Here is a 15,485-nt window from a genome sequence, read left to right on the forward strand (position 1 = left end):
CCCTTTTCCAATTTCTTCTATTATCCTGGAGCTTTACGTGTCTAGGGGTTAAATTCGAGAGAACCAATAATGTCATTCAATGAATAATACTGTGACCCTGGAATTTGCGATATGGGGTTGATTATAAAAAAAAAAAAAAAAAAATTTCATTATATAAGAGTGTTAATATAATATTGTTTTGTTTATAATATATATATAAATTAACCCTGGTAAATTAGTTAATTAGTTTTTAGTTATTAGTAATTAGTATATTATAATATATAAATTATTAATTTATTATATTTATATATGATATAATAATATTTATATTAATAATATAATAAAATATGATTAATTTAATAATAAAAATTCAGTGTCACATTGTTGGTTTTCAATGAACTTCGAAAATACTGAAACAATTTTATGAATTTTAATTATTATTAATTATTATTTATTATAATTAATTTTTATTAAATATTTAATTATTATTATTAATGAAATTTTGTTTATTTTGTCTGATTTCTTTTTTTCAACTTAGAATAAAGGATAATTTTTACCACGTTATTATAATAAAATGAAAATAATAAAATAAATTGTATATATATATATATATAAATTTGTATATAATTTTATATAAGTAAATATTAATAACATTTAGATAGAAATTTTTATATAATATTATATATAATAGTATAATATCAAATTAAGTAACTGCATATATTAACGAACAAATTATAAGTTTTTATTCATTTCTACTAGGGTAGGTAGGTAGATTTATGAAGAAGTTATTAAATATTAATTAGAAGTGTGAGTTAGTTAAAAATGCTACAAAAAGTAAAAGAGAGAGAGAGAGAGAGAGAGAGAAAGAGAAAGAGAGTCATGTCATAAAATAAAATAAAACGATGAATCAAAAGTTTCGTGCACAGTTTCAGAATAGAACCTAAACGAAACGACGTTCTGAAACTATAGTAAAACTATAGCATGTATATATATATATATATTATAGTACATATATGCACATACATATATATACATATATACATATATCAATGGAGAATTTTGCGGAGGTAGAAACTTCAATAATTGAATATTGATCGTTTCTTATTCGACGTCTGTGCCAATTTCCCTTAAAACGTTGGCGATCGCATTTTTCCAAGAAAATATCACCGTTGGGAAAACTTTACCGGCAAAAAACGGAACTCCTTTTCCCCTCTCACGATATCGACATTTTCTTTTCTTTTTTTTTTTTTTTTTCATCTTTATCGATAATAATCCCGAACGATGAAAAAAAAAAAAAGAAGAAGCACGTGAATGAAGATCGACGTTAATGAAAGCAATTAGGTATTTTTTATAGACCTCTTTTTACATTTTTTTTTTTGTTTTTTTCTTTCGTATCATTATCTTTAGGAATTTTCTATTGAAATGAAATTATTAAGAATATAATAAAGAAAGAATAAATATTATTAATAATTAAATTATGTTATATACTATGATTAAATTGGTTTGGAAAAATATTTTCTTTTTCTTTTCCATGTTATTTTATTAATACAAGTAATTAATTGTAAAGAAGGGGTGTATCTGGTCAAGGGGCTCATCAATCAGAGGTCATCTGGTTAAAAATCTTGGAGAAATTAATTTCTTTTTTAATTTTTTATATATTGGTTTTATATTTTAAAATATTATATATATATATATATAAAATATTAATTATTATATTAATATATATATATTATAATATTAAAAATAATATAAAAAGATTTAATAACAATAATTTATTTAATAATATTAAATAATATTTTATAATATCAAAATTAATTAAATTTATATAATATACAAATATATTATATTATATTAATTAATATAAAATATATAATATATATATGTATATATATATATATATATTAAATGGTAAAACTTTTCATTCCCTAGCGTTTTTTCATCCCTTTCATATATGGTAACCATTTTCTTTTCTTATGAATTTTTTTTTCCTTGGCATGCAAGTCGTTTTGAAACGACCATTGAAGTTACATTTAACGCTCTTTCGACAACTTTAAAAGCTTTTAAGGCTGAATTTTTATCGAGCAATTTTTACGACTCAAACATTTACAAATTTTTTTCTTTCCACCTATCCGTAGAACGTTCTTTATCTTTCAGATCAAAATCTGCCTTTTAAAAATGTTTAAACTAAATTTTACATATTTATTTTTTTCATTCCTCTCTCTCTCTCTCTACAGATGTTTATATTATAGTATATACTTATTAATTGAAATAATAAAAACATTGCAATTAATTTTCAATCAATTGATAAAACAATTCATTGACATTGGTCAAATTGAACTCTGTAAAAACGAATACTCATTTATGGTTTCAAATTTTGTCGGATAAAAACTGTTGACACATTTTATTTTATTTTTATAAATAATATTATCCCATGTCATTTCATTTCATTTCATTTCTTTCTAGTAACCAGATACTTATCAAAGAATATCCTTCAATTTTTAATAGTCAACACAATTTCATTGAAATATGACGAACCCAATTTGTTCATCACTTGATTTAAATTATACAAAAATATACGTATTGAAATTGACCAAAAACTTGAAGTTTCGTATTATTTAATAACAAACAGTATAAAATTAACTTTACCATTTAATAATACATTGCTTTTTTAATTATTATTATTATTATTATAAAGAATTACTCATATTCAATCACTTGTGTTTCTTATTCTCTTGTTTAATATTTTTCAAAAATTCTCTTATAAATCGTAGACACTCTCTTACTGACATGTTATAATGCAAAGGTAAATTATAAATTTTCCCGAAAGAACAGGTATACTAAAGTAGAGTAATATAATCGTTACAAGGTATAAATTATACAAAAATATACGTGTTGTAATTGACCAAAAAATTGAAGTTTCGTATTATTTAATATCAAACAGTATAAAATTAAATTTACCATTTAATAATACATTGGTTTTTTAATTATTATTATTATTATTATTATTATTATTATTATTATTATTATTATTATTATTATTATTATTATTATTAAAAAGAATCACTCATATTCAATCACTTGTGTTTCTTATTCTCTTGTTTAATATTTTTCAAAAATTCTCTTATAAATCGTAGGCACTCTCTTACTGACATGTTATAATGCAAAGGTAAATTATAAATTTTCCCGAAAGAACAGGTATACTAAAGTAGAGTAATATAATCGTTACAAGGTATAAATTATACAAAAATATACGTGTTGAAATTGACCAAAAAATTGAAGTTTCGTATTATTTAATATCAAACAGTATAAAATTAAATTTACCATTTAATAATACATTGCTTTTTTAATTATTATTATTATTATTATTATTATTATTATTATTATTATTATTATTATTAAAAAGAATCACTCATATTCAATCACTTGTGTTTCTTATTCTCTTGTTTAATATTTTTCAAAAATTCTCTTATAAATCGTAGACACTCTTTTACTGACATGTTATAATGCAAAGGTAAATTATAAATTTTCCCGAAAGAACAGGTATACTAAAGTAGAGTAATATAATCGTTACAAGGTAGCTAAGCTACCGAACAAACGAACGAACCGAACCAACGTCACTCTTTCTTTTATCAAAAGAATCGCTTTATTAATTCATAAACGATGTAATATTCCATTCCATTCCATTCCATTCTCATCTACGTATATATACTACAAGTATACATACTTGTTTGCATAATAGAGACACGCAATAAGGATAATACATGTATATGTGTATCTATTTGAAGTCGACAGGTGAACTCACGCGCGATTTGCTTCGTGTTTGAGAGAAACATGTATGAGATTATACGCGTGTATGAGCATAGTGGCTAGAACAATGTCGCTGCATAAACATCTACACCCTCACCCCCATCTCTACATGTGTATATGTATGTATGTGTGTGTGTGTAGAGAGAGAGAGGGAGAGAGACGTATCAGGTAATACGTGTTCCCTTATCAAGAAGCATTTACATGTTAGTTGCTATTATATACAGCACGATGACCCGAATTCGTTGTAAGTACATAACTACCAACTTACTAAGTATTTTTTTCTTTTATAAAGTTAAACTTTAAATTGTCGAGAGAGAGAGAGAGAGAGAGAGAGAGAGAGAGAGAGATGAGAATATGATAGGTTTTTCCATATTCTGAGAAAAAAAAAAGGAAAAGAAAAGATATCAAATTCTTTGTTAAATGAATTAAACTTGAAAAGTAATTTTAGTTTAAGTTAGTAACTTTAAGAAAGAAGTTTAGCAAGATAGATATTTAAAAAGAGAGTGTCCTTAGAGATAATCGACAATTGTCGGATGACTACTTATTTTCTTTTTTTTTTGAGAGAACTTGCGATTAATGAAAGTTAAATAAAAATGATTGATAGACAAAAAACAATAAGAAATAATCGATTAAAAGAGATGTCGATAAAGACGATATTTTAAATTCATCGAATTTATTCAAATAAACGTCGAAGTTAATGACAAAGAAAATAAAAAACAATATCCATAAAACAAAAAACAAAAATGAAACAAAAAAATGATAATAAGTCAAATAATAATAATAATAATAATAATAATAATAATAATAATAATAAAATAATAATAATTATTTTAAAAAATTTGTATTATTTTGACTTTTATGTAGCTTCGTTTAAAACAATGTATCTAATTTTTTTTATAAATTTCTAAAAAATATATATATATATATATACTACCACATAAATCTGTAAATCATTATAATAACATAGAAACAAATAATAATTAATAAATAATATAATAAATAATGCATATACATATAATATATAATATATATATATATATATATATATATTATATTAATATATTTTATATTATATAATATTATATAAATTTAATTTATTTTGATATTATAAAATATTATTTAATATTATTAAGAATATATATATATATATATATATATATATATATATATATATTTTTTTTTTAATAATAATTATATTATTATTTTTTTTTTTTTATTTACTCCTCTCTTATCACTCTTTTATTTCTTTGTCAAAAGTTTATACGAATTTGCACAAATTATAATTTATCTTTTATAAAAGAAATTTCATTTTCTTCACGCATTGCGATAAATCGAATTCAAGAAATGAATTGCATTGATCTTTTGCACTCTAGCACGAAAAAAAAAAACAAAAAAAAAACCAAAAAGTTGCTTAACAAAAAGAATAGAAAAGAAAAGGGAATAAAAAAAAAGTTAGAAAATGAAATAGGTAGTAGTAGTAGTAAATAGATGTAGGGCAGGGTTTATCGAAGAAAGTTTAAGACGCGTTCGTCCTTTTCTCAGGTAAGTTGCATAATTGACGAAAAGCTCCTCCTTGCGTGTGTAAGAAAGGAGGAAGCCTTCTTTTCTTTGGATCCTCCTCTTCCTCCTCCTCCTCCTCCTCCTGCTTTCACGAATATTCCAGTCTAGAGCAAATTATCCATCGGTTTAACGCGAAACGATAGAAAAGCTCAAGTCAAGTCTTCGGAGTTTTCAGAAATCCAAGCAAACCTGAATCTTTTTTACCATCCTTCTCCTGGATCTCTCTCTCTCTCTCTCTCTCTCTCTCTTTCTCTCTTTCTTTCTTTACGTTTCCGTTCCTCTCTTCCTCCCCTTTTCCTACCATCCTTTCATCCCCTCTTCTACTCTCGCCTTTTCAAAGGCTTGAGTTTTCCGAGTAAACGCTTCGGGCTTTTCGTTACACGCCGGAGCAGTTTGTACCCTGAACGAAAGAGAGAGAGAGAGAGAGAGAGAGAGAAAGAGAGAGAAAGAGAGAAGAAGACTTTTTAGCCGGTAGAATTGCAATGCAAACTATGTTGAACCAAGCCGCGAGCACGCGACCGAACCTAGCGAGAACCTCGTCAACCCTTTTCTTCAACAATCTTCAATGAAATATTATTTTCCTATGTGCGAGATAAGAAAATCTGCCTTTTTTGGTTGTACATCATTACTCAATTCAAACAATCCCCACACAATGACAATATTTTTTTATATTTTATACCTTTAATTATATTATCTTTATTTATTCATATTTTTTTTTTTTTATTTTATTTGAGTTGTTTATTTTAAAAGTATGACCTAAGTTCGTACATGTAGGTACAAAATCGAGATATTAAATTTCAATGGAGAATAATATAAGACGAGAAAAGAAACGAATATGTTTGGAAAGGTTTTTTTTTTTTTTTTTTTTTTTTTAAAAAAGTGTAAATTGTCGGCATATGAAAGATACAAGAGAAAAAAAAAATAAATCAAATAAAATAAAAAGAAAAAGAGAAGATGATCGGCTTCTCACCTTGCATACCAATCATTCATTGTAAATCGATGGTATACATATACCGTATAGCATTGATGCATGCAAGGTAGTCATTGACGTATATAGCGATGCATCGTCGCATTCCAATGACCCACTCGACTGCTCTACTGTGAATTCAATAATGCTTCCGTTCAGTTCGCTTGCAAATTATCGCACGTGCATATAAGTGAGAATATAACTTGCATCTTTAGTATTTCGATCTTATGGAAATATCATATTATCAAAAATGAAAAAAATTTCAATTAACAATTTCATTTTGATATTAATACAATAAGAAATCTTAAAAATAAGAAATTAATTAATATTAATATATAATAAATATAAAATTATCATGTTTTTTTTTTTTATGTGTATATTAAATTTTTACTGCTATTGATTATTAATTGAGTATAATAAAATTCAACTATTATTTATATCAATATGTTTTATATATATATATTTTTTGTTTACTTTAATATTATTTTACGAAAACATCGTATATTATTAAAAATTAAAAAAAAAACTTAAAATAAATAATTTAATTGTTATATTAGTAAAATAAGAAATCTTAACTATATTAAATTATAGTATTGTATTATAGTTATATTTAGTATACTATAATATAATATATATAGTATAGTAACTATATACTATAGTACTATAGTACTATATTAGTACTATATACTAAATTAGTATTATAGTACAATATTAAAATTATAATATTTTTTGTATATTAAATTTACTGCCATTGATTAATAATTGAGTATAATAAAATTCAACTCTTATTTATATCAATATGTTTCTTTTTTTTTTTTCATAGATTTTTATTACTAAAATATAAATCTTATTATATATATATTTTTTTACTTTAATATTATTTTACGAAAACATCGTATATTATTAAAAATTAAAAAAAACTTAAAATAAATAATTTAATTGTTATATTAGTAAAATAAGAAATCTTAACTATATTAAATTATAGTATTGTATTATAGTTATATTAAGTATACTATAATATAATATATATAGTATAGTAACTATATACTATAGTACTATAGTACTATATTAGTACTATATACTAAATTAGTATTATAGTACAATATTAAAATTATAATATTTTTTGTATATTAAATTTACTGTCATTGATTACTAATTGCATATATAATAAAATTCAACTATAACATATTTTAATTTAATTACAAGAAGTAATAATAAATAATAATTAATTTATTAATTAATACATTTATTAATAAATAACAAATTTTAATTAATTTCATTTAATACAACCAGAGTCAATTGAAAACTGTATTGAACCTAAAGTAAAAATGAATATTTGTTTTCCTTACTAAAACTAACTTTTATATTTTGACATAATTACAAAATTTATCAACCAATTCTCATAGTAAAATTATATAAATAAGCAAACATTTGATAATAGAGATATTGACGAAAAATAATTCTTACAAAAAAAAAAAAAGAAAAAAAATTACAAGTGAGTAGAAGAAAAATATGAACAAATTGTTCTCTATTATTAAATAATCGTTCGATTAATTCTTCGTACCATGACGACGACGATACGAATGATAAAATAAGATTATTGGCAACGAATAAGCGAGCGAATAGATCGAAAATCGATTTTAATCTTTGATATAGTTCATCCGTAGACAACGACGACGACGACGACGACGACGACGACAGGTAAACGTGAGTTTTGATTTCACACAGCGCGTAAATCGATTAAACGAACCCGTTGTTTTGTCCCATCTCAACTGCATTTCACTATTTTGTTTTTCTTTATTTTCTCCTTTACAATATTGATGTTTCTAGCTTTGAACCAATCCAATTGTGCAATGTACCGGTAAATAAAATGAAATTTAGAACCAATCAACCTTTTTTTGTAATATACTGATATGGAAGTTGCCCCGAATGTTGTTCGACGTATAACACTTTTGAAACAATTGCAATTTGTTTCTTTTTTTTGTCTATTATTCAAAATAATTTATTGTTCTTATTTAATACAAATATATATATATATATATATATATATATATATATATATATATATATATATTTCTATTTATAAAAATAATATTATTAATATATTATATATTAATATTAAATATATAATAGTAATAATATATAATAAATATAAAATATAATATTAAATATAATATTAAATATAATAAATATTAAAAAATAAAATATATATATATATATAATATTTTTATTATTATATAATTTTTATTATTATTATTATTATTATTATTATTATTATTTTATTTTTTTAATTATTTTTATTATTATTTTATATTTTTATTATATTTTATTTATACTTTTATATTATATATTATTAAATATATTAAATATTAAATATATTAATATATATATAATAATTATATAATATATATATATAAAATATATATTATATTTTTATTATTATTTTATATTTTTATTATGTTTTATTTATAATTTTGTATTATATATTATTAAATATATGAAATATTAAATATATATATATATAAAATAGTTATATAATATATATATTTAATACATATTATATTTTGATGAATACTTAATTTTTATTATTATTATAATTATTATTTTATTTTTATTATGATTATTTAATATTTATAATTTCATATTATATATTTCTTTTTTGTTTTTTCACGAGCAATTTTATAGTAACGATACTATCGAAATGTACCTTTTCATCCCGTTTTTTTTCAAAGCAACTCTAAAGCTCACAAGTTTCCCCATGTAATTTTCAATGAAAACTAAGTGCACTATTGGGTTCAGGTGTCGATGCTAGTGTAACGACCATTGATAACAATATCGATTTGCTTTCCGTTTCCACGAACGTAAAATTCTTTTATTTTTTTCTTATTCTTTTCACCCTTTCGAATTATCTTCGTCGCGTTATTCTTTCATTGACAACAACGATAAGAAAAAGAACAAAAAAAAAAAAACGTAACGATAATAAAATAAATTGCTTGGATATCAAGTGAAAAGTGCTATTAAGCTTTCAACTGATGAACATATTATGGATGAGCACTTATGACAACGTGACATCCAAGTTGAGTAGTATGTTATATGAGTAACTTAAGAAAGATATATATATATATATATGTATATATATTGATTGATATCGATATCAACTTAATTAGATAGAAATATAAATAAAGATAAAGGACGACGTAATGAATGAATAATTAATGAACTCTGTTAGATGATTATATTAACAACGATATGAAATAAAAATTAAGATGAATGATTTATTAGATGAAAAAAAAAAAAATAAGAATAATCATTATTATTATTAACACGATTTATAATATAATTAAGAATCCGATCAGACATTAAGTAAACATATAAAAGCATACTAATTGAATAAATTCATTTGACTAGAGACATATGTAAAATATGTAAATTAAATCAAATGAGAAATGATAGAATAAAAAAACTAAGAAATTAAAACATCGAGATATAATAATAATAATTATTATTATTATTATTAATTATTAATATAATAGGTCGACTCACCCCATGTATCCCGAAAGGGAATCATTATTTTAAATAAATAAAAAAAATAAAATTATTAATATAATAATAAATATAATAATAATAAATATATTATATAAATAATAATTAATTATTAAATATTATTATTATTATTATTATATTATTATTATTATTTATTAATATATATATATATATTACTAATAATATATATATTAATAATATCTTATATATAATTTATATATTTTATATTATATTATATTATATTATATATATATTATATTATATAAATATATAATATATTATAAAATATATATATATATATTAATTAAATATTATTATTAATTATTATTATTATTATTATTATTATTATTATTATTATTATTATTATTATTATTTTAGTTCCTGATACGATCGTGAATTCGATTAATTAGTGTACAAAGAGTATTTATTTTTGCATCATCAATCTTTCAATTTCTAAAAGAAAGTAAATGTATTTCTAGGATAATATTTTGTAATACAGATTAGATTTATATTCCTAGTATTATAAACACGATTCTTTTCTTCGTAGCAACGTCGAAACGTCACAAACTTATCGATCGTTCGTCTTTTTTACCTCAAAGGTTTGTCGCGTGAAATTCAAACGTGAGTTTAGCACGCTACAAAAAATATTATTTTTCTTGATCGATCGAAACAAAATAAAGAAAATGGGAATGAAGATTTAATAAATATATCTTATGTTATATTTCACATAGATATTTAAATGTCTGTAATGTTTTATATGAAGAGATTATATTTTATATATTTTAATATAAATAATATATTTGTAAATCATTTTATATGATTAATATATAATTTATAAATTATAGAAGAAGAAGAAGAAGTTTATTTTTCAGGTATACCCCTTTAGGGTGTTTACTTCGAAGGCCACCCCCCTACATGTTCGTTTTCCTTGACAATATACTTAATTCTAATAATTTATAAATTATATAAATATATTAAACTTATTTATAAATTATATAAATTATATTTAATTATTATATTATTTGTAATTTATTTATTACATTATTTATTATATTATTTGCAATTTTTTTTATTATATTATTTATTATATTTAATTATTATATTATTTGTAATTTATTTATTACATTATTTATTATATTATTTGCAATTTATTTATTATATTATTTATTATATTTAATTATTATATTATTTGTAATTTATTATTATATTATTGTATTTTATATTGTATATTAAATTAATATAAATTAATATAAGATAATATATTTTTATTTGTATAATTTATATTATAATATTTTATAATTATATTTAATATAATATAATATTTTATATTAATAATATTTATTATATAATATAATATTAATAATATTTATATTATATTAATTTTAAATGATATATATATATATATATATATATATATATATATATATATATATATTATTTTTTTGCGAATATTTTATATAATTAAATTATAATCTCCACAACGAAGGAGAGTACACACATAAATTATTCATAAATTAGCAAAATAACATCAACTATTTCCAGAATAAATGAATACTTTATAAAAAAAAAAAAATACTTCGATAGATCACAATAGATGAATTCAACGTTGCATAAATATTTGTATTTTTTTTTATTTTTTTTTTTTTTTTAATCTTTTAAATGAGAACTACGCAAAATGCACATGCATACACACTTATACCATACATTTTATTTTTTTTTTTTTTCGTTCACGTTCGTCAACGAACAACTCTCTGAATGACGAACAAAAATTGTCGAATAAAAATGTACCAACGAAAAATTGCAACAACAACAACAACAACAACAACAACAACAACAACTACAAAAGAAAAAAAGAAATACTCGTATAAAAATCCGTCCTTTTGTTTATAATAATTATTCTGAACGTACGAGTAAAAAATATCAAAATAATAATCATCTCGAATATTTCAAACAATTATTTTCCAATTTCAAGCTTATCTTGCGTAATCGAAAGGAAACAAAAATATGATAAAATATATGTAATAATAAAAAATAAATAAAATCGAAAAACGGAAACGGAAGTATACTAGAAGAACGATCGATAACCTCAAGAACGTAGATCGTTCGTGAGGGGTTAACGATCGTTCCATAAATACGCCATGAAAATGGTGTGCTCGTACGAGGAGGCTCAAGTGAATATAAGTTTATATACATATATATATACATACAAACATATACATATACGTAAAGAAGAGACAAATAAAACATATATAATACGTATAAATGAAACAATAACGAAAGACAACCAACAACAACAACAACAACAACAACAATATCTGATTATTATAGAACACGAATCATTATAATTCGTTTTATATATCGAGTATCGATTTAATTTTCTCGTCAATACGTGAACAATACCAACTAGATGATATTTCGCTTGGAAATAATCGAACAAATAAAAGAGACACGTAAATGTACCATTTAAGGTAATCTAGCATCATGTTCGAGGTCGTCCCACATGGCGAAGGGTTATAAAGATCACTATCTCTTTCTCTCTTTATATACTTTTTTTTCTCTTTCATCAGTATCAGTATATTAGTCACTTGTTGGTCATTTGAAATATTTTACTGAAAGATGGTTAAAAAAAAAAAGAAATAGATAGTTATCAATAATTTATATATAATATTATTATCATATATTTAATATAATAATTATATTAATATTACTATAATATAGTATATAATATTAATATAATATAATTAAATTAATATTATGTATACTACAATAATATAATAATTATATATATATATATATTTATATTATTATAATATATATTATATATAATAATTAAAAATATTATATATTAGTATAATATAATTAAATTGATATTATGTATATTACACAATAATATAATAATTATATTTTATATTATTATAATATATGTAATATATATATATAATTATATAATTAATATAATAATTTATATTAATATTTATTCAAATGAAATTTATCAGAAAATATTTGGTGTCTCCCTGTTAGATTTATTATTGAATGTTAAAATTATGAAATAAGGTAACTAGATGGAAAAGAATTATTAAAATATAATTCAAAACAAACTGAATATTATCATTTAATGTGGAAACTACTAGTGAGTCATGAAATTGAAAAGAAAAAGGAAAAGAATATCATAAGAAATCTTGATATTCATTTAAATATACTTTATAAGTAGACATCATACTATTAGATGAATTCAATTGAAATAGTCAAAGAAAAAGAATAGACATTTTGTATATCAATTGGAGAGATTAAACGAATTATCAATATGGGCGTATACATCGTTGAGTAATAACATTGAAAAAAAAACGATTTGACAAAAGAATGTTTTTGAATGTTATTTAAATAAACTTCAAGAGTATGGAAATACTGTTGAATGATAAGATTGAATGATAAAAAGAAGAAGATACCGAAGATGACATTTTTTGATCGTTCATCATCATCATCATCATCATCATCATCATCAACACACTTAAAACAAATCTCTCGTGAAAGTGTGAAATACGAAAAAAAAAAAACCAAAAAGAAACTATTGAATTGTTCGGAAAGTAATTTCGTTTTCTTTTTTTTTTTATTTCTGACACAATTTTGACATTAGTTGATGCAAAACCGGCAAATAAAACAACACGTGAAATTGGTAAAATTGAAAATTGATCAAATTCAACTTTTGATGCCCACTTGAAGAAAAGCTTCTTAGGTTTAACTTCGAAGACAAATATAATTGTGTTTATTTTTACAAAAGAAAAAAACAAAAAGTGAAATTACTTTCCGAACAATCCAATAGTAAAAAGAGAAAAGAACGAAATAAATGTTTTATTCGTACAATTCGAATGCAAGAACTGAAACTATGATAACCGACTATGTGACAGGCTTGTGAGAGAAGACGAAAACAGGATGAAGAAAGTAAAAAAAAAAAAAAAAAAACCAAAAAAGTCTAAAGTTTCTAAGTGAAGTCGAAAAACTAGACAAGAGTATATACAGTCTTGTTGGTTTATACTTTATGTATATGTCATCGTATGAATGTAAGAGAAAGAGGAAGAGTGAACAGAAAGAGAGAAGAAACTTTGTTTCTTGTCGTCTTCCTCCTCGTTATCGTCTCTTATATCACCCTTCAAGTTCGCGCCACCGATCTCTTCCGTCTTCGTGAACCCATCTTTTGACTCACTCTCTCCCTCTCTCTCTCTCTCTCTCTTTCTCTAATTCCCTCTTTTTCTTTCCTGTAAACGAAGAGGGTGAATTTTACGATCTCGAGACACCCGCATCGCGGCACATCTGCGGGTCGCTTTTGTAGCTTTCTGTTTCTCTCTCTCTCTCTCTCTTTCTCTCTCGTGGCCCAGCCCCTTTCTCTTTACTCTCTCACTCTTAGTCTTTTTCTCTGACAGAAAATCCACCCCTTACTCTCTTTTTCTATCGTTCGTTCGTTCATTCGTTCGTTCCTCGTTTCGTTACACATCATACATACGTACGTACGTACATTCAACATACATACATACATACATGCATGCATATACAAATATACGCACGCACGTACGCACACGGACAAACAAACGTGGAGAACAACGAAAGAAGGAACGAATGAACGAACGTATACATGTAGACCATCAGACAAGCTGGCAAGCAGGCAGGCAGACAGGCAGGCAGCCTGCATGCGTCCTACACAAGGGTGAAGGGAAAAAGGGGACAACAGGAAGGGACATGTATACGAGACGTATTCTTACACCGGCGCCGCGCGAAGTGCGTGCCCGTGTATCGATCCCGAGAGTACACACCAAAGGCGGGCATGAGCGCCACCAATGTTCCTATTTCTCTTTTCTTCTCTTATCTCAAAAAGTGAGGCGCTGGCCTCTTCTTGTTATCGTTTACTCGTTTCTCTTCCTCTTCCTCTTCCTCTTCCTCTTCTTCTTCTTCTATCCTTCTTCTTCTTAACATCGTTAATAGAGTATTTTCCCATTCTTTCAATTTTCTTTCGTGTTTCGCGAGAAAAACGTATTAACGAAAGTGCTTGAATGTTTCTACGAAAGGACGACAATTATGATGACAAGGAACGAACGAGATTTTTTTTTTTTTTTTTTTTTAGTGATTTGACGTATACATTGTGTTTTGAGGATTAACTAACGTTTGTACATTTGTATGTTGAAACGTTTAATATTATCTTACCTTTATTCTCTCACTGTGAGAAGTCTTGCTTATGTTACGCACGAGAACACGACACGCACGTACTACGCCCGACGGAGGCCCGAGCCCGACTGAGAGCCGCAAGGGAGTGGGGCGGCACCTCGGCCAATCGCGGGGCGGTTGCGTTGCGATCTCACCAGCGCATCCTACTCTTATACCCGTCTCACTCTAATGCACTCCGATAGAGGAGCTCTAACTTTTGTCAGGGACGGATCGAATTATCTCCAGATCCCTGTCCTATTTGCCTTTTTCTTTGTAATCTTTAAAACAAATTATTTTATTTGTTTTAAAGCTCTAATTATGATACATACAATATTGCTTTATTCGAATAACATATAATATAAAACATTTTTGTAATGTTAATGTTTGAATAATTATTAGGATATGAATTTGTGTTTTATTCATAGAGAGACGTTAT

The 15,485-nt window shown here is 23.8% G+C and overlaps 1 protein-coding gene across 4 annotated transcripts in view; it reads right to left on the reverse strand.

The window, feature by feature from the left end:
• The window catches only part of tty (tweety), a 35,506-nt gene extending 20,134 nt beyond the window's left edge, over positions 1 to 15,372 (reverse strand). For all 4 annotated transcript variants that reach the window (XM_089174118.1, XM_089174113.1, XM_089174108.1 and 1 more), the window contains exon 1: positions 15,050 to 15,372. The gene's annotated coding sequence lies outside the window, so the exon portion shown is untranslated. The remainder of the gene's footprint in view (positions 1 to 15,049) is intronic.
• Positions 15,373 to 15,485: the final 113 nt, after the last annotated feature.

Source organism: Polistes dominula, unplaced genomic scaffold, assembly GCF_049000335.1.
Source record: "Polistes dominula isolate Pdom_NZ unplaced genomic scaffold, Pdom_raw_medaka contig_28, whole genome shotgun sequence".
Classification (NCBI taxonomy): Eukaryota; Metazoa; Arthropoda; class Insecta; order Hymenoptera; family Vespidae; genus Polistes; species Polistes dominula.